The sequence below is a fragment of the Tursiops truncatus genome, chromosome 3 (assembly GCF_011762595.2).
Source record: "Tursiops truncatus isolate mTurTru1 chromosome 3, mTurTru1.mat.Y, whole genome shotgun sequence".
Taxonomy (NCBI): Eukaryota; Metazoa; Chordata; class Mammalia; order Artiodactyla; family Delphinidae; genus Tursiops; species Tursiops truncatus.
In genome coordinates, this window is record NC_047036.1 from 70651064 (window position 1) to 70671139 (window position 20076).

The following is a 20076-nucleotide window of genomic DNA, read 5'->3' on the forward strand; positions in this document are numbered from 1 at the left end:
AATATATCCAAAAATATTATCTCAACAGGTAATGAGTATAAAAATTATTGACACATTTTCTTTTGTAACTAAGTCTTTGGAGTCCAGTGTTTATTTTTGCCCTTACAGCACAACTCAGTTTGGACTAGTCACATTTCAAGTGCTCATAGCCACATGTGGGTGAGTGGGGTAGTGGTGGAAGAGGCAAGTCTTGTTTATTGTAATATCCTCGTGATAATTTCAGTCTTGAGATTTCACAGCTACAGTTATCATCAGGAACCTTTAAAGGCAAATTCTTCTGCGTTCCTTGTACTGAGTGGTTGGTCATTAATCTAAAAGTTATCATTTTATGTCACCAAAACGAATTTGATGAGAAGAACAAATAGATTCAGTCATTATCAAGAAAGCAAATAACTTGCTCTGAAAACTTATGGACCCTTACTTTCCATCCTTGTCATTAGTGAATGTACTATAATTTACATTATCTGGGAGATTCTCTTGATCTCTTTTTATGCCACCTGTTTCCTTAAGACTTCCGTGATTTCACCAGCTTTCTCTTCTAGGGTTCCAATGAGAATTCGTTTGTATTTTTCCAAAGATATTCATGACTTTTTGCTTGACATTCAGTTACCGGTTCATTTCTTTGATAGCCCCTTGTTGAGAACTGAGACTTGTTGGCTGTCAAGTCTTCAATGCCTTGCATGGAGTAAAGTGTAGTCGGTAGTGCTTGTTGAATGAACACGTATGTGTCTTCTCCTCTGATTTATGGTCTGGAAAACAGGGGCATGTTTTGACTCCTTTGGCATATTTGTAGCATAGTGTGGGGAATGTACTTGATGCTTAATGAATTCTTGCTGACTGGACCCAGGACTTATAATTGGCCTTCCTAGTCTTGGTCCAAAACTGTATCCATCAAACTGTTAAATTACATCCCTGAAAAGACAGTCACTGTTTTCATTTGGAGGAAGAAGTACAAAAACACATCACCAACCTTTGTTGCTGGTTCCTAACTGACTCTATGAAAAAAGGAAAGAATTCATGGAGAAAGTGACACTAACTTTAGTTAAATGCCAATAAAGTACAATATACAATTTTTGCCAGAAGGAAAAGTAGGACTATTTTCCTAGGTCCCAAACATTATGATGAAAGAATCTAGTCTGTGCATATTTGAATCATTCATTCTTCCATCCAATAAGTACCGAACACCTGTTATAATTAAGACATTGTGTTAGGCACAGGGGATAAAAAAAATGAAGCATTTTGACCCTCAGGTTGCTCACATTTTAGTTGGAAAGCCAGAGCATGACAAAGACCTTTTTAAACCATTTGTAAGTTTAGAGCAAGCTAGCTACTAATGGGAAGAAGATCCAGTAAATCTAATTTTCACTCTGTTTTTCCTTCAGTGGTGTTGGCTAATAAGTATTTTTAGAATAAATGTGTATATAGTGGTTTGTTTTCAAAGACGTTGCATTATTTGGCATTTATTACATTTTATTTATTTCTTTGATGGATTAATTGCAGTTAAATTACCTTAGCATGCTAGAACAGATTTTACAGATTTTGACGTATGATTAAATAGCATAAGGCATAACTAATATGGTTTTTAGTGGCATGCTATGTATTAAAGCATAACATTTAAACACACACTTCATCAGGAAATTTTGCAGTTACAGTGAATTAAAAAGATTTAGATATCGGGACTCTCCCCCACTGCTGCCTGCCTTAAGGGAGGGGCAGGAATTTTATAATTGAGATTATTACAGAAGAGTGTCCTGACATAATTGATTGACTTTAGTGATGTGCCCTGAAAGTTCAAATTCAAGGTGTGCACTTATTTCAGTCAGCTTATTCTGAATGTTTAAATAAGAAATACTATTTCTGGGTATTCTGAACAACTCGCTGTACATTTATTCCTAATAGTGAGCATTTGGACTAATGATGGATTACTAATGAGCATGTAAATGTACCACCTGATTACATTAATATATGATCTTCCATGACGAGGTCTGAAATGAACATTTCTAGTGTGTATTTCTTTTCCGCAAATGGCACTGTGGTGTATACTGAGCAGGACCGAGACAAGGGTGTTTTTCTTAAGAGCCACTGATTTAGTCAATTATCAGAAATCACATTATAATAAATGCTGTTCTAAGATTTTTGATTAACCTTTAAATAAATGTTACTTTGGGAAAAAAAATCTGCCAAATGTGTTAATGATAAATTGTGAAGTGGTAGTAATTGCAAGTATGGCTTCATAGATAACATAGTTAATTGATACCACCCTCTCAAACATATATAGCACATCAGCTGCTATGAGGCTGCATGAATGATAGTAATGGTGTCTGTGGCATTTTTGATGTATTGAGGATGATATGAGCAAAATGGAAACTTAGAGTGCTCACCAGGGTCATTCTCTCATGGACATCTGATGCCCATGGTCAGGTAAATTTTTAATGACGCATAGTCACTACACACCTTTCAGCCTTCTGAAGAGGTAAGTGTACATTGATCTGTGCTAATTAGCCTTGCAGAGTACTTCAGACATCCTTGCATGAACACTATTATTTAATAAGAATGGGAGCCGTTTTTTTCACAAGCTCAGCACTTGCTCCTTGGATGGCTGTACTGTTGCTGTTTTTCTTTTTTTTTCACTCAAGTCTCATGTTCATTCTTGTGTTTGTCTCGCTCTGTAGTATCCATGCAGCTGCATAAAAAAGTAAGCGAAAATTAAGGAGTGGGTCTGATTATGAAGGTTCATTGTTATTATAAGAAACCCATAAAGCACACATCCATTCCTTTCCTTACGTATAGGGTGCTGACTGCATAAAATTGCTTGGAAAGACATTAAGGATATACAAGCACTTCTGCTGAGGTGTACAGTGGGATGCTTTTATGTTTGGCAGTAAAGGTGGCTCTGGAATATCTGATTTGCCAAATAAAAGGTAGCCAAAACAATTTGTAATTGTTCTAGGTTGGAACATTAGGGACATCTACTTTTTTTTTGAGTTTACTTTTCATCTGAGTTTGGGGTCTGTAACCAAGAATCCTGAGTTTGCTCAGTGTTGGGGTAAAGCAAGTATTGTTTATAATTACCTGATAGGACTTGGAGGTAGGGGAATTTCTAGTATAGATGCTTCTTATTATCATGGTGTTATTCAGTTCCAAATGCGATACAGACCAGATGGTGTTAAATCCCATCGCAGGGATAAAGTCTACAGTCAGAACTTCTTAGAGGCACGAATATCACTTGGTGGATGTGGTACACTGGTTACTGGATTATTTTGTTCTTAAGAAAATGGAACAAGAGTAGGTTCCTGTCGAGCTGTAGGGCTGGCCATTGATGACAATATTTGGAGTTGCCCTTGTCTGCAAGGAAATCAGGCATCTCTTCCTGTTGTTTCGTGACCACAGAGTTGGCTATCAGGCTCCACAAATGCCTCCTTTACTTGTTTGCTGATATCTGAGGTTGCACAGAGATTAAAATTTTTGGATTTTGCAGATATCCCTAGAAATGATAACACTTGGTTTAAGTCAGATCCATAGAACTCAGTGTGAGTGAGCTTACCAGCTTTTTCTGGGGAGCAGGTTTTGAAAGTGGGGTGGCTAAAGAATATGAGGACCCTGGGTAACAAGGGTGTAAGAGGAACTGTCTTGTGAGCATAGTAGGGGCGACATAAACGGCTATGAGTGAGGAGGATTAGAACGGCAGAGGACAAGATTTTCTTTCTTTACCGTATAGGAAACCTCTGCAAGCATCATACTTTCTAATTACAGTGTTTTGTTTTGTTTGTTTTTAATTAATTAATTTATTTTTGGCTGCGTTGGGTCTTCGTTGCTGCGTGGCGGGCTTTCTCTAGTTGCAGCAAGCGGGGGCTACTCTTCATTGTGGTGCGCGGGCTTCTCGTTGCGGTGGCTTCTCTTGTTGCCGAGCACGGGCTTTAGGCGCACGGGCTTCAGTAGTTGTGGCTCGCGGGCTCTAGAGCGCAGGCTCAGTGGTTGTAGCGCACGGGCTTAGTTGCTCCGCGGCATGTGGGATCTTCCCGGACCAGGGCTTGAACCCGTGTCCCTTGCATTGGCAGGTGGATTCTTAACCACTGCGCCACCAGGGAAGTCCCTCTAATTACAGTTTTAAAACACTTAAAAATTCTGGTTGAAAACTGAATTTGTTTTCAGTTTTCTTAGGTACAAAATTTTTGACTTCATTGCTGTCAGCTGTTTTCTTTGAATCACCTAGTTCATTTATTTAAGAAGGATTTATTGAACAATTGCTATGGGCAAAATAGCATGTTGGATGCTAAGGAAAAAAGACATGATTCTCATCTATGGTGTTTCCGTCAGTCACTATGCTTTAGGCTATAGGTAACAGAAAACCCAGCTTCAAATGTCTTTAGGAATAAGGAAATTTGTTGGCTCCACCACTGAAAGTCCAGAGGGTGGAATTCAGGTACATTTTAATCCAGTAGTTTTGACTTAGTTTCCCTTTCATTCTTTTTCCTTACCTTCTTGGTAGAACAGCTTCATCAGTGGCTAGTAGCAAGATGGCTATCAAGTTACAGGGGCTATTTCAGAGCCTTTCTAGAAGAGCTAGAAAGACTTCCCAGAAGCTTCAAAGAAACCTCTTCTTGGATTTTATTAGCCCAAGAGGCCAAGCCTATACAGGCAATTACAGGACTGGTGGGTACAGATATGTATGGGTTCAGTGCAAGCATTGGTGGGGCAGAGGGGGACATTCATTCTAGATTGATGGAGATGGGGGATTCAGGAAAGAATTCCTTGAAGAGATGCTGCCCAAACTAAATCCAAGAGGCTGAGAAGGAATGAGGAGGTGGGAAGGTTATGCAGGGAATGAGGGAAATGGGTGCAAAGACACAGAAGTGAGAGAGTATGTTGCATAAAAGCAGCTTCCTTACTCATTCCTCAAGTCTCAGCTTCACCTTATCTTGCCTGGGAGGTTTAACGGAGCCTTGTGTGGTCTCCTGGTTCCCTGTACTTATCCCGTCTTAACACTCACCACACTTCACTGTTACTCATTCACTGCCTGCTCTTCTCAACTAGACTCTGTGAGGGCAGAGTTCATGCCTGTCTAATTGCCCCTCTATTCCTGGTGCCTAGCCTGCTTCCCGGCATCGTAGGGAGCTAGTAAATTTTGTTAAATGTAGAAATGAATGAGTGATTTATTATTCTTTTACTAAATGACAGCATTTGGACCTGTTCATTTCTACATTGATAAGAATGGTAGTAACTTTTATGGTCCTGATTAGACTTATAAATAGTCATAAAATGTGGGCAGTGAAACTGAGTCTTGTGGATTCTAAGGAGTTTTTTGACTCTGATATGACCAGCTATTTTGAATAGAATTTTCTCAAGCATTGTATGTGTATCTATCCAATCCCAAAGTAGGATGAGACCTTAAAATTCATCAAGACTCCTTTGTTGGATGGATGAGTCTTTGTCTGTTGGAAGACTGAGTCTTTCCTCACTACATTCTTCAAAAGATTAACCCATATGATAAAACTCCAGCTCAGGTGACTTTCTTTCTTTCTTTTTTTAATATTTTATTTATTTATTCTGGCTGCTCCGGGTCTTGGTTGTGGCACGCAGGATCTTTTAGTTGTGGCATGCGGGCTCCTAGTTGTGGCATGTGTGTGGGATCTAGTTCACCGACCAGGGATCGAGCCCAGGCTCCCTGCATTGGGAGTGCGGAGTCTTACCCGCTGCACCACCAAGGGAGTCCCTCAGGTGACTTTCTGATGTTTCTTTTAGTTTTATGATTTTTGGAATTTCTAATTAAATAATTAATACATGATTTTATTGATATTAGTCAGAAATTACCTTTCTGTCTATTCTTTGATGTGTATTATACTAGTGATAGGCCATGGAGTTGGGGAAAGATTTTGCTAGATTCTACTACGATGCATTTTCCATTTGAAGTTTTAAAGTAAGCTTCATATGTTGAAATAAATTAATGAAAAGATGCTTTTGGATAGAGTTGTATATAGTACTTGCTACTCATTATCCTCAGTATTATAATATACAAATATAAAACATACCAAATATTAAAAACCTGAAATGTTTAACTTGAAGAAAAAGAATAACGAAAAAATATATAATGATATCTCATAATGAAATCTGGCCCCCAATCCTATTTGTGATGTTAGAGACCTTTTGCAGCTGTCTAGTGAGTCTCTAAAGATCTCTAAGGCAAATCTAGATGTTTTCCCAGAGTATGTCACAAGTCCATTTCGTGTAGTCTTTCTAAGTACTTTTAAATGTACCCTTACAAGTTTGAAATCTCTTAATTTAATGTATTCCTTATGATGTCATCTAGAGAAAATTGTTTTATTAAGACCTCAAAATGTAAATATCACATTCCTATAATAAGTTCTTCATTGTCATTAAGATGAACTTTTTATGGTACGTTGTGATTATGCAGTTATATGTAAGAAATAGAAAGAACTTGATGATTAACCGACACTGCAAATCTCCCTGTCATGATTACATAAGTTTCCCATGTACTCATGACAAGTAGAAGGCATATTCTCTAACTGAAGGGAACAAAGGAGATGAATGACCTTTGCCATTACAAAGTATGGTTGATTGGGACATCCCCTGCTTTAAGAGCCTGGGAAGGAGAAAGAAATAACCTTTCCTGAGAAGCTTTTTGGAGGTTCTGCTGTTTGGGGTAGAATCATGGGACTGCTGGAAATCTTTGGAAAGTAGTGGTCCACTTCTCCTTCTGCTAGAAGAGGACCGGGCTTAGCGAGGTTAAGCCCCTTGCCCAGAGCCTTGCATGATGAATGAGCCCGCAGAGGAGGCCGGGCTAGTGCTGGTGTCTCCTGTTCTCAGACTTAGGGATGTGCTTTGCACAATGTCATGCCGCTCTCTTGGACTCTTCATTGCTGAAGAAACTTAACCAGATGTGAGAAGCAAAATCCTTTCGCCTGAATTCATTAATAAAAATATTACAGTGGTTTTGCAGTTTTACAGAGTGGAGATCTACTGACTTCAGAACGTTAAGGAGTTAAGCCCCCCAGATACTCAACGAAATCTACTCATAATTTTAAAAAAACACAAAACTTATTTAGGAAACTTCTCCTAAGTTCACCAGAAGCCCTGTCTCCTCTAGGAAAGAAAGCAGGTCGAGGCTGTCGAAGCTCGGCGGTGCATTGTGTTTTTCTCCTCTGAGAGCGCAGGAGATTGGCATTACTCCGCAGTAGTGTCACAGCCCGCAGTCATTTAATGCCTCTTCTTGTGAGGCCAGGATTCCACGCCCAAGTGCATTTAGTAGGTCAGTACAGTAATTTTAAATGTCTTTCTTTCAATCTTTTGCCATCTTCAATTATACCTTTCCACCCTACTATTTGTGTAATTTTCTTCTGTCTGAAGTCTCTTTACTGTTGTTCTCTATTGCACAGCATGACAAATTACCCATCAAGCCATATCTTTTCAGCCCAGAAATGCACAATAACACGGAGTCATGGCATTATCGCATGTTGTGCACTTTATTTCCTCACAGTTCATTCAAGTGTGTCACTTTATTTTCCTGGCTTCCTTTTGTCATCATGGAGATTAACCATTTTATCCTTCTTAAACTTTAGAAACAATTAGAATTTCATTATAGTGCAAGCTGAGAGTGCATGCTTGCTCAGTACTCTATGGAGTGTACTTTTCATATGATCAGTGGCAAAATTAAAGCCATGAATCCTTAGTCCTTTTCGAAGGAGCGACTTTAGAAGTCATTATACAGCTGAGTAACCCTGGCTCTGGACAAGAGAATTATTTGAGCCTGTGGCCACCAAACACATTAACTGTAAGAAACCATTTAGCCTGACATTCAGTACCTGATTCTTCTGTTCTCCTGGGAATTATGAAACTCTCTGGGGCCCATGTGTTCTGTACACAAAATCTTTTTTTTCCTCTTAGCTTTGGCTAAATACCAATAGTGTACAGTGTGCGATGAGATACAATAGACATTGCGAGTATGTGTTAGAAAATCAATTGGTATTGATGCTCTAATCAGCAGGGCTGCAGCTGGGATGTAGACACATCGCTGGAAATGGTGATTAAGATCGTATTCAAAAGCATTAAAAAAAACCCCACAACGTTTAGATCACTTTTCAGATAGATTGCTGTTTTACTGGGACAGATGAGTTGGACAGCTAGTGATACTTCTAGATTCTGCTACTTTCTAAGATGTTTTATAACTTAATATATTTTCTATGTTACATTTATGATGTATTTTAAGTGTTATATTTATAGGACGCAGGATAGTGGTTGTTGGTAAACAAACAAAAAGTTCAGAATTCTTTTGCCACAGGCAGCTTCCAGCCTGCCAGATACTAGGTACAAGCTGCTCTAGAGAAAGGGGAGGGGAGGAAAGGGCTGTGGTTACAGTGTGGCTTTAGGCTGAAAACACACCTAGTGAGGTTGCTGAGCAGACAAGGGGAAGAGAGAGACAGAGGGAGAGAGAGACAGAGGGAGAGAGAGACAGAGGGAGGGAGAGACAGAGGGAGAGAGACAGAGGGAGGGAGAGACAGAGGGAGAGAGAGACAGAGGGAGGGAGAGACAGAGGGAGGGAGAGACAGAGGGAGGGGGAGAGAGAGGGAGCGAGAGACAGAGGGAGAGACAGAGGGAGGGAGAGAAAGAGGGAGAGAGAGACAGAGGGAGGGAGAGAAAGAGGGAGGGAGAGACAGAGGGAGGGGGAGAGAGAGGGAGCGAGAGACAGAGGGAGAGAGGGAGAGGACGAAAACGAATGTAGCATAGTCTGGAGGGGAAAAGTCAGTAAGGATCATGGTATGGCAAAGGAGGTTTCTAGAATTTAAAGCAATGGAGCAGTGGGAATATGAGGTGAGGTTTCCTACCCAGGCATTTCCTACCCATGAGCAAGTAATTAGCTAAACATATTAGCTGAAAAATTCTTCTAGGAAAACTTAAGGATGAAAAGAGTCTCGAACTAGAAAGGGTGGTTGCTTTCATAAAACTCTTCATTTTCTACTCTAAATCCATGTTTTCCTGTGAACACCTTTAGGTTGTACTAAGAATAGAGTGATAGAAATTTCAACCGCATGTATAATTTTCAATCTTAACTGTTTTTATAAATAGAGAATAAGCTGGGTGTTTAAAATAAATCTTGGTATGGACATCCTACCTTTTTACCTCTATATTATCTTTGACACTCAGCTAAACTCTAGTCTAGAAGTATCAAAGCCCAGCTAGAAGACGGAAGAAGGGTACCAGAACCAGGGAATGTAAGTGTCTTTTAGAAATAGTGATCATCATAGAAAAGGCAAGCTATTGATATTATCGTAAGCTTGGGATTTCATGAAGGTAAACTGCTATTGGGAGGGGAAAGACTGGTACTTTAAGCATTTGACAATAGTTTTTTAAACCATAAAACACATCAAGGCTTATCATATATGACTTTTAAACTAGCAGCCAGTAGAAAAAAGAAAAAAGAAAAAGGGGAAGAGTGAGGGATTTCTAGGGAATGAAAGAGGAAGTAGCAACAAAAATTTAAAACTTGAGAGAACTTTCTAGCTTTCAAAATACTTTAAAATGTGTTTTTCCATGTGTTCATCACAAACTACCTGCAGATAAAATAGGACAGAAATTATTAAAGCCCTTTTAAGAGATGGAGAAAATGAGACTCAATAGAAAAGAGACTTACCTGAAGTCACATAAGCAAGTGGACAAAATAGTACTGCTAGAACTGAGGTCTTTAGAACGCTGTTGCCCAACATGGTAGCCACTAGCTGCTGGGGCTGTCGAGCACTTGAAAGGTGCCTGGTCCTATCTGAGATGTGCTGTACATATAAAATACACACTAGATTTCAAAAAATTACTGCAAATAAACAGGAATATTTTACATAACATTATGGATATATTGGGTTAGATAAAAATATTATTAAAATTAATTCATCTGTTTCTATTTATTTTTTGATATGGCTACTGGGAAAATTTAAATTACCTATGTGACTTGCATCTATGGCTTGCATTATATTCCTGTTGCTACTCTCAGCACCTCATCCAGAAAAAAAAAGGGAAGAGAAAAAGGAGGGTGAACTGGGTATCATGGAGTTTGAAGTATTCATTCTCCAACTGTGTCTCAGTTTCATTTATCATTTCAATTCAGTTAAAAAACCACTGAGTACCTAATATTTACAGAGGTGATTCTAGGCAATACGTTCAGCATATTTTGAGGAGAGGGGAAAAGAATCATAACGGGGGAGAGAATATCTTTTCTGGAATTCTCTAACCAGATAGACCCACATGAGAAGAAGCATACAAAAGATTCTCTCGTTAGATTTTGTCAGATCTCTTCTAAAGGAACATAAGAGTGTAGATGTGCAGAACCTGAGATTTTCCTGGTTGGGTGGGTACGCTGGTCTCAGGCACCCGAGGGCATTTCATGGCAGGTGCAGGGAGGAGGGTACACCGTCTGTCATATGGCCTGTCCAAGTGGATTCCACCCACACGGGGGAGGACCTTGGCGGAGGACAAACGTGTGAAGCACATTAAGAAAGAGCTGTATGAAAAATGCAGCTCAGAGCAGGAATAAAGGAAATGTTGAAAAACTAATGAACCATAAGATCTCTGTAATCGTCTCTTAATAGGCACATTGTTCAGTAACACTGGAGTGCGCTCGGTTAGTTATAACTTGTTACATCCGATCTCATGAGCTGCATGGCAGTGCACACCTAGTTCTAGAGGAAAGGACCGAACCCACTGGTGTCACTTAGAACACACCCCAGTAATGACTGCTACAGATTCCCATCTCAGAAAATATTAATATTTTTACAGTAACAGTTTTCAAAACCCGGAGTGCAATGAAAGAAAATTGAACGACTATTGCAAGTTTTCAAGGTTTGAGCGGAAGGGGGAAAAGAGACTTCTGTGATTTTGTTAAATGAAATTCCACTTAAAAAATTCTAGATCTATTTGAAATCTGTCATTTTAAAATTAATAACTGTTTTCCCTTAACGCAGTCTGTGTAAAGAAACCGAATCCACTTCTGAACAGTTCTCCTGCCTTCCCAGATACATGGAAATTCACTACTGTTGCTGACAAACAAAATGCCACAAGATTTGTCATACAAATCACATTATAAGAGGTTCCAAAAACTTGACAACGTTGACAGTTGTTTTCAGCAAATGGCTGCTTTACTCTGTACTGTCAATGTTGATGTCCTTGTGCACATGTAAAAGAGCAATGTGATTAAGGCAAGCTTGTCCACGCTATGTCTGAGCCAAGTTTTCCGTCTCCACGTGGCACTGAAAGATTGCTCAGCTGTTGCAGATAAGGCAAGAATAGCTAGCAGATTTCTGCCATTTAAAAAAAAAAACATTCTCTGGGCATGCATTTCTGTAGGAATTTACCAACATCTGCTGCTGACCTAAAGTTTTCTATAGAAGTGGCATATTTAATTTACATAAGTAATTCACAATGGTGTTGGTCAAGCCTGATTTCCTTCAGAAATAATGAGTTGCGTTCACCAAGAAGAGATGGGTTGACGTGTAATAACATTTATATTCTCTAAATTGTCATTGTAGTCTCAGGCCTCGTACTTTTTTGGCCCATCTTACATTTATTTTCTGCATGTTCTCTAAATTATATTTCGGCAGGAAACTTTTTAGAAAGAATAAAGTGCTGAGAGATTTTGGTGATTCCACAGAAGGCCTACACTTCACACTTATCTTTTTTTTATAGGCTCTCTGAAAATGTTTGATTTTTGGAAGCTAATTTATTCTGGGAGAATTTTGTAGTTGAATTTTAGTGTGATTTAAAATGGTCATGTATGCTATCCTCAAAAGAACATATAGGATTTAGGTATTTCCCATTGTCAAGATAACTTTTGACTCTGGACCTGATTTATTTACCATTTTGTTTACCACTGCTCATTTTTTAAATTTACTCTATGTCTGTTTATATTATTTTAACTCAGTTTCTTTTGAAATGTGAATGCTCTTCAGGTAAAAATACAAAACTTAACTTAGTCTTGGCAATTCAGACCTGTCTCGTAATGCATTTGTTATTTGATTCATCTATTCTTATTCTTGGTCACCTTCTAGTACAGCTGCATGCTTTAACTGTCTGACTGGTCTTTGAAAATCTTAAGCCACATTCTTTGGAACAGTTGCTTCATGTTGGTTGAAATTCTCTGTGGCACTTTTTTCCATTCACAGGAGCCAACAGCCACCATAGCAGACACATAGTTTCCAAGAACTTAGGCATGGTTCATGATTCCTGAATCTCAACAATTTCTTGTAGGAATTGGAATACCATTTTCAGTGTCTAAAATCTTTGTGCTATAAATTAAAAAAAAAAAAGGTATACATTTATATTGCAGTGTTAAATTAGCATACATAATTTTAAAATATTTTCATTCCTGTAACTAGCAAAGGGACACCATTTGAAAACTCACCATTAAAATTCATCCAATTAACTGAGCGAGTTATTAGCTAAAAATATTAGTGAAAAAATTATTTTAGGAAAAATTAAGGATGAAAAGAGACTTGAACTAGAAAGGGTAGTGGCTTTCATAACACATGTATGTATTTTCTAATCTAGATCCACGTTTTCCCGTGAACACCTTTAGGTTGTACTAAAAATATAACAATTGAAAGTTCAAATTTTAAGCCCCAAATTACTGCCTTTCAGCTCCATTGAGGCATCTACAAAATGGGTCAAGGTAACAATGCATAATTTGAAAAGTTAACAAAAAGTTGCTAATGGAAACAAAATGAAAATCAATATAATTGTGGTAACCTTTAATACCTGTCTTATTTCTGTTGTCAATTAAACATTTTAGGAAGCAGAAATCCTTGTGAAAAATTTGCCACAGCTAGCATCTTTATTTTCACGTAGCCAAGGGATAAGAAAGGAGAAGTTTCCCATAGAGTGTTTAGCTCCTCTGATTAAACAACTGATAAAAAAAAACATGAGTGGTTTATAAAAAAGGAGATGAGTGAATAAAGAGAAGCAAAATGGGTATCAATAGAGGAGGGCATGCAGGCAGGCAAAACATAGACATGCTCTTTTCTTCCTGCAGATTTTCATTTTCACAATTTTTTATTTTGTAAAATTTCATTAGAATTATATTGATGATGACTTTTTGTACTTGAATAATGGTATCTCATTTATGAGATTTATGAAGTTCTGGTCTTAGCCTCTTCCTTAATTTTGATTTTGTGTGTAAGTCCAGAAGTGCATAATCTGTCTGGAACTCAGATCTTCTCACTGCCAATATGTTCCCAAGGCTTTGGTTCAATCCACTTATAGATAATGTTATTGAAAGACAAAAGCAAAGTGTGAGGAAAATAAAACCGTTACTTGTGCATACAGTATAAATAGAAATTCCTTTCTCTGAGTGAATGCTTACAATCATATTCTTCAGTACACATTTTGAGTTCATGTCCTGACACAATAGCTAGCAGGAGAGAAGTGAAGATAAGTTGTTCTTTAGGGACTTCTGTGAGATATCAGAAATATATCATGTAAGTAGCTCAAACAATTGCATTTCTCCTTACCCTATCACTCCTGAAGGCCATAAAACTACTCTTTGCAAGGTGACTGGATTTTACTTGTGGATGAAGGAGGATGTGACTGCTTCTCATTTGCTTTTGAACTTTCTCATGATACTGAGAATTTCATGAGACAAAAGTGATGTTATCAATCATGCTATAAATACTTGTATGAAAGTTTTATTGTGTTTTTCTAGGGCGTGCAAGATGAAATCCCTTTTACTGAACATTTCTAGCGTCCGGAAATATTTTACTGGTGGGTTGGATTCTATGTCTTTTGGGTATACTGCAAAATATTAGCCAGGGTTTGGAGATGAACTTAGGTTTAAAATAAATGACCACCTGAGGACTGGCGAGGCTTTCTCTCCAGGGCCCGGATCCTCCAAAAGAGGCCCAGGGCCACTCTGCTCTGGCTATATTTCTGGGGAGTGGTAATATGCAAAGACTTGTAAATGGGGTGAGGGTAGAGGGTAACTAAATACATCACAAACCTTAAAATTGTATGTTTTGTGTTTTTGACGGATTATCAATTATGATTAAAAAGATACCATGACCTGCTATCACCCCCAGGATAAAGTCTAGATTCCTCCGTTTGGCACAGAAAGACTTCCTGCACTTCCACTTTTCAGACTCTTCTCCATTGCTTCTTCATAGCTGCACCCGAGCTAAGAATGACTAAACATTACCATGTTCTGACCATATCTGGAATGTCTCTTGCCAGGAAACCATGTCAGTCGTATCCACCTTTGGAACATGTATTCACTCTTTCAAGATAGGGTTCACATGACATGTCCTTGGTGAAACTTTCTCTGACCATCCAAGAAAGGCAGTAGGTCCCCTGCTTTGTGCCTATTTTGACATTTATTCATACTGTATCACACCCTACAGGACTTGAAAATATCTTTATCCCTCAGGCTAGACTGTGAGCCTTTTGAACATAAGGATTGTATCATATCCATTTTTATATTCCTTTGATCTTGCATAGTATGTGGACTACGGTAGATGCCATATAAATATTTGTTGATGGTGATGTAGCTTTTTGCATTATTTGTGCCTCAGCCTCTGATTGTTAGTGAGAGTTCACGTATCGTCAGAATCTCTCATATACCAGACATGTTGGGAAATCTATCTACGAACGAAACACTCTCCATGCATATAATTGACATTCAAGAACCCATACTGGGTTCATTTACCTTAAATAATGTGCTTATTTTCATGTGCAGTTCATCATTGCTTTTAGCATAACACTTCATACAGAAGAGCAAATTTAGATACATTGCAACTCGTAAAGAAGTAACAGAACCACCTGTCCACCATTTTTAAAAGTATTTACTACAGTTCAGAACTAAAGTTGGTAGAGAAAATTAACTATAAAGCCTGAAATACTAATACCTCACGTAATAACTGGTCAATTTTAAACATTAAGACCATAGCTAGGAATTAAGAAATAATCAAAAGGGCATAGAAATGCAAAGGAAGAAAGTCCACAATGTCCATCATGGTAGAAGAGCTCTTCATTCTTCCACCCAGGCAGAGCCTACTCATTCTTATGTTACAGTTCTAACGAGCTTTCCGTTTGTTCCCGTGCCTTTAGGAGATTGGAAGGGACAAGTTACTAAAATTGGGATTATGGGACTTGTACTTCAGGTAAATGAAAGTAACGAGAAATGCCAGCTGATAATCTGATTCTGGAATGTTAGAGAAGGCAATATTAAAAAAGTAGAAGATGAAAAGACTTAATTACCTGTGGGACGTTTCAGTATAGTTCTAGCTAATCTAGCCTCACCTCTGTAGAGGGCCAATCTTGTTTCCTGGCCTCCTTCACTACTCTGTCACCTACCTGTTTATCCCTTTCTGTTCTAAGGTCTTTTGCCCTGTTTCTGCTTGGTTAAATAGACACCACTCAATTTTCCAGAACCTTAGTGTGGGCCTTTAGAGTCGAGCACACATTCAAGCACAGAATCAATCTATGATCTAAACATCTGGGTACTTCACTACCAACCCCCTGCCCCGCCCACCCCACGTGACCCCACCCCAACCATATAAAAACTTCTGCTTCTGAATTCCTGTAGTTCTTGCTAGTTCTTCACGGAGCTCCCAGCATGTGCCCAGTCTTCACCTGACTTCTTAGTGTACCTGCTCCTTAGATGCCTCCAGTACCTGTCCTGCTAGACCAGTGGTCTGTCTGGTCTCGGGACATGGCCTTCCACTGTTGACTAATTCTGAACAGCTTGACTACGGAAGTTCATGGTGATAACATTTAAGCAGCTCTGGATTTTGTAGCTGACTCACTGGAAATCTCCAATGAGATGTACACAGCGGCAATGGCTTTAAGAAGCTCAGGGGAGCGGGTAAAGATTGTTGCAGAAACAGTGGAATTTTCACAGCAGTATTGTCCATTAGGCCATGGACTACATGGATACAATCTCCCCTATCCAAAGGATAATTCTCCTCTAAAAATTGCCATGTTGTGAGTGTCTTTGCTTGCCTCGCTGGCTGTTACAAACCTCACAGACAGAATTCTTCAGCATGGATGTGTGATTCTGTACCACTACGCCACCCAAGTGAAGCACATGCCTGGGGCTTTCATTTGTGTAGCGCTGCTTTGCTGACTATGAATTTTGAACTACTAGTGTTACTACCTTCCACTTAGTGATAATTTACTATTGTTATGTTATTCCACGCTTGTGTTTTAGATCAAGTTCTTATGGTACAATTTAGGCGCTTTTATGTGCATTCCTGCTTGCTTAGATAAAATTACAACACATGGCTTAATTAGTAAGATGCGTATGTTCTTGAGGGAAGGCATACTTCCCATCAATCTCTTTTCCCATTCCCAGCAAATTGCATCATGAAAGTGTTGTGGAGAAACATTTTTTCTTTTCCTGAGTGGTATTTAGTATTATTTAGCAGTTCTACAAAGTGAACAATTAATAATTGAGTAATTCTAACAAAACTCTTCGATTCATCTTGGTTGCAAACATCATCGCTATAATCCGGTAGCTTCCACCATCAGGACTGTCACAGGTATGTGACTAGATGGCCGCCCCTGAGGACAAATTTGAAGCCCTTTGTGAACTGAACATTATTCTCATTATTTGTCAACTGTTTAAAATTCTTCTAGTCATTTCTTGGGGTCTTGAGAGCTTGTAGTCTTCAGTGGAAATACCTGTTGCAGGATTAACATGCTAAACTGCTACAGTTAACAGTTTAATTGGATCATTGATCAGCTTGGTGAATATAGGCCTAAGGAAATAGAATACAGAGGTGTTGCCTGGAAGAGACAACAAAAGGTGGAGAGAGAGGTTTTAAAAGTAGGAGCTGGAAGCTCTGAATTTGCCTATTATTCATTTTATCTAAGTTAGAAGAATCACTAAACCCTAGTTATATAATTAATCTACTGAATCATGCTGGAGCTATTTCTGATTTTTTTAAAGGACCTATATTTTCAGAGTACTTTATTTGAACTTATATATTCATTAACTTTTTAATTATAAAAATGTTATGGTTTCTTCAACTCTTATCTCATTCCATGAAAATAGCTGATTTCCCCACCAGTGACCCTAAAGTTCCCTTCAGCCCTCGCTTCCTATGATCTTTCTTTGTATTTTTGCCTTTGGGAATTTCTCAGGATGTTTGGTTCTGGTTCTCACTGGGTAGTGGTGCCGAGGTGGTGGCTTATCTCTCTGAGGTTGTCAGTTTGGGCACAGTCTTGATGGAGGGAGCTGATCCCACCAAGATAACCATTCAGTAAATTTTTGGCATGAGTCTAAGATTTCTAGCTATATTTGTCTCAGCATAATGCATTGTACATAGATTTTCTTGCCTTTCTCTCTATTGTATTTCTAAATTTTTACAGATGATAGGAAGTACTGGAACCTTTAAGAGGGATTTATAATACACTCACTGATGGTTTCCTGTTGTGTTTCTTAAAACCTGTGTCAGTAAATACATTGCCTAGAACGAGGCAGACGGGAGATTTTTTAATTTTAAAGAACCTTGTGAATATTGGTAGATATATATATATTTATGTTAGAGTAACTCAGAATTTCTCTGTTGGCTGGGAAACTTGCAATAAACTCTTAGAAAAATGGAAATTCAATATTTAAGATGAAGAATTTTTTTTTTTTTTACGGTATGCGGGCCTCTCACTGTTGTGGTCTGTCCCGTTGCGGAGCACAGGCTCCAGACGCGCAGGCTCAGCGGCCATGGCTCATGGGCCTAGCCGCTCCGCGGCATGTGAGATCTTCCCGAACCGGGGCACGAACCCATGTCCCCTGCATTGGCAGGTGGACTCTCAACCACTGTGCCACCAGGGAAGCCCGAAAATTTTTTTTTAATTTTTGAAAAATTTCCAGAAAAAATGGGTTGACTTTATAAAAATTATTAATTTCATTGACATGAAGTAAAATGTGTCATCAATAGTAGATATTTTGTTATGCTTTTTTATTTATTTAAATAAAAAGGATGTGACTTAAGAAATCAATTCATCAGATTTGAGGTACAAATAGAAATCATGAAACTTACATCTCTTAAAAATTTAATAGGGCTTCCCTGGTGGCACAGTGGTTAAGAATCCACCTGCCAATGCAGGGGACACAAGTTCGAGCCCTGGTCGGGGAAGATCCCACATGCTGCGGAGCAACTAAGCCCATGTGCCACAGCTACTGAGCCTGCACTCTAGAGCCCGCGAGCCACAACTACTGAAGCCGCAAGCCACAACTACTAAAGCCCGTGAGCCTAGAGCCCATGCTCTGCAATGAAGAGTAGCCCCCGCCTGCCACAACTAAAGAAAGCCCACGCAGAGCAACGAAGACCCAGCCAAAGATAAATAAATAAATGAATGAATAAATAAATAAATAAATTTATATTAAAAAATTTAATAATTGGAGTAGAATGGAAGAGAAAAAGAAGGTGTTACTAAATGAATACATTATGTGTAAAATTACTGGTAAGACTGGTGGATTTTAATCAATAAAATCTTCATAATGATTTTCTAACAAATGAGCATTTACTAAATAACTATAAAATTGCTATAGTCAGTGTGCCTTTATGATATTAAAGGAAAACTGTCAAAGAGATAAGAAATTGTGGATATTTACTTTTGTTATAATAAGCACACAGAATCAGCTCTGCTATTTTGCAGAATTAATGCTTATGTATGAGAAAAAGTCACAAGAAATGTCCGTTGAGGCAAATGTTAGGACTCTTAACTGAAATTAAAAATGTTTTACTACGAACTGCTTGCTGTGGGTCTACTGCCTTAACTCTATGGTGAAAGTCAGCAAGAACGTATAATTTTATATAGGAACATTAACTTTAAACAAAACTTCCTCAGACTGGGCCAGGTACATAAAGTGAAGTCAAGCAGCTTGTCTTTCAGTCATATGCCAGTGGTGCAGGTTCCCCGGAAGGAAGCCAGGGTGCAAGTTTTCAAAGAAGGGAGCTTTTGCCTGCAGTGCTTAGATGACTCACTCTGTCACAGGGGATAATTTCACTGTGACCATTGAGATTTTTGCTATTTTCTTTCTGGGAGAAGGAATAGATGGGTTTATTTTAAGTACTGGGCAAAGGGATCGTTAGTGGGAATTCTGCACGAAACGACCCAAGATGTGAGCTGGACAGGAATCATTCATACTCTTAAGATAAGTTACTTCAAAATATGAGTATAATTACCCTTGAAATGTTACTTTTGAGTGTTTTTTTTTTTTTAAAGCGTTTTCCTTTTTTTTTTTTTTTTTTTTTTCTTAGAGGGTGAAGGAAACACTTACAATAATGACTGGGGTTAGTGGTATTTATAGGCCAGAATTGCCTGGCAGTCCTTCTTTTCATCTTCGAATAAACAGATGACCATATGTAAAATAACCATTATATACTCTGAGTATTTTAAATCTGCCTTTCATGTTTGGAATGCTCCTGACATCACCTGCAAAGATCAGTGCTGCTATCCTCAAGTTTCTGCTTGGCTTGTGTGTCCACGGAAGGCATAGAAAACTAAGCTTCTTCATGTGCTCCTGCCTTCCCGTCAAGAAACTCACCTCAGGCTAATGAATGCAGAGAGACTGGTCTGTACTGTGCCAAGGTTGTATGCAAACTGCTCAGGATCATTTGGGGCCCCACTGGCAGCTCTCAGAGCATTCCTGGGTTTACAGCCCCCAGAATATCTTGGGCAGCGCTTGTTTCCCTAGCTCTGACCTGTTGCTAAGAGTCAAGCCTCTATGTAAAAAGAAGTGTCTCATTTTCACAGGGCCTGCTCTGCAGAGTAAGTGGCCATGAATTCGACTTTTCTGTGACCATGGTACTGCTTGGGTTTACTCTCCATAAAAACGCATCAATACATTTGCAGCTGGTGGGGCACTGCTTTATTGCCCATTGTGGAATGCATACCAAATAAAAACCACCACGATGTGTAATAGGCAATCTTATATGCTTTTCAGGTTACTCAGATGTTCAAACACGCATAACCAACCATCAATATAAGAAATTCTCCTCTAAGCTGTTAGCATATTACAGTCTGTGATTTTTCAACTCAGGGAATGATACTCATTTCTCTATCTGTCCAATTCAGAACAACTTC

General features: G+C 38.7%; 1 long non-coding RNA gene across 2 annotated transcripts in view; it reads left to right on the top strand.

Moving 5' to 3' along the window:
- The window catches only part of LOC109549095 (uncharacterized), a 44658-nt gene extending 25098 nt beyond the window's left edge, over positions 1 to 19560 (top strand). For both annotated transcript variants that reach the window (XR_002175286.3, XR_012330749.1), the window contains exon 5: positions 18047 to 19560. This is a non-coding gene — a long non-coding RNA (uncharacterized lncRNA). The remainder of the gene's footprint in view (positions 1 to 18046) is intronic.
- Positions 19561 to 20076: the final 516 nt, after the last annotated feature.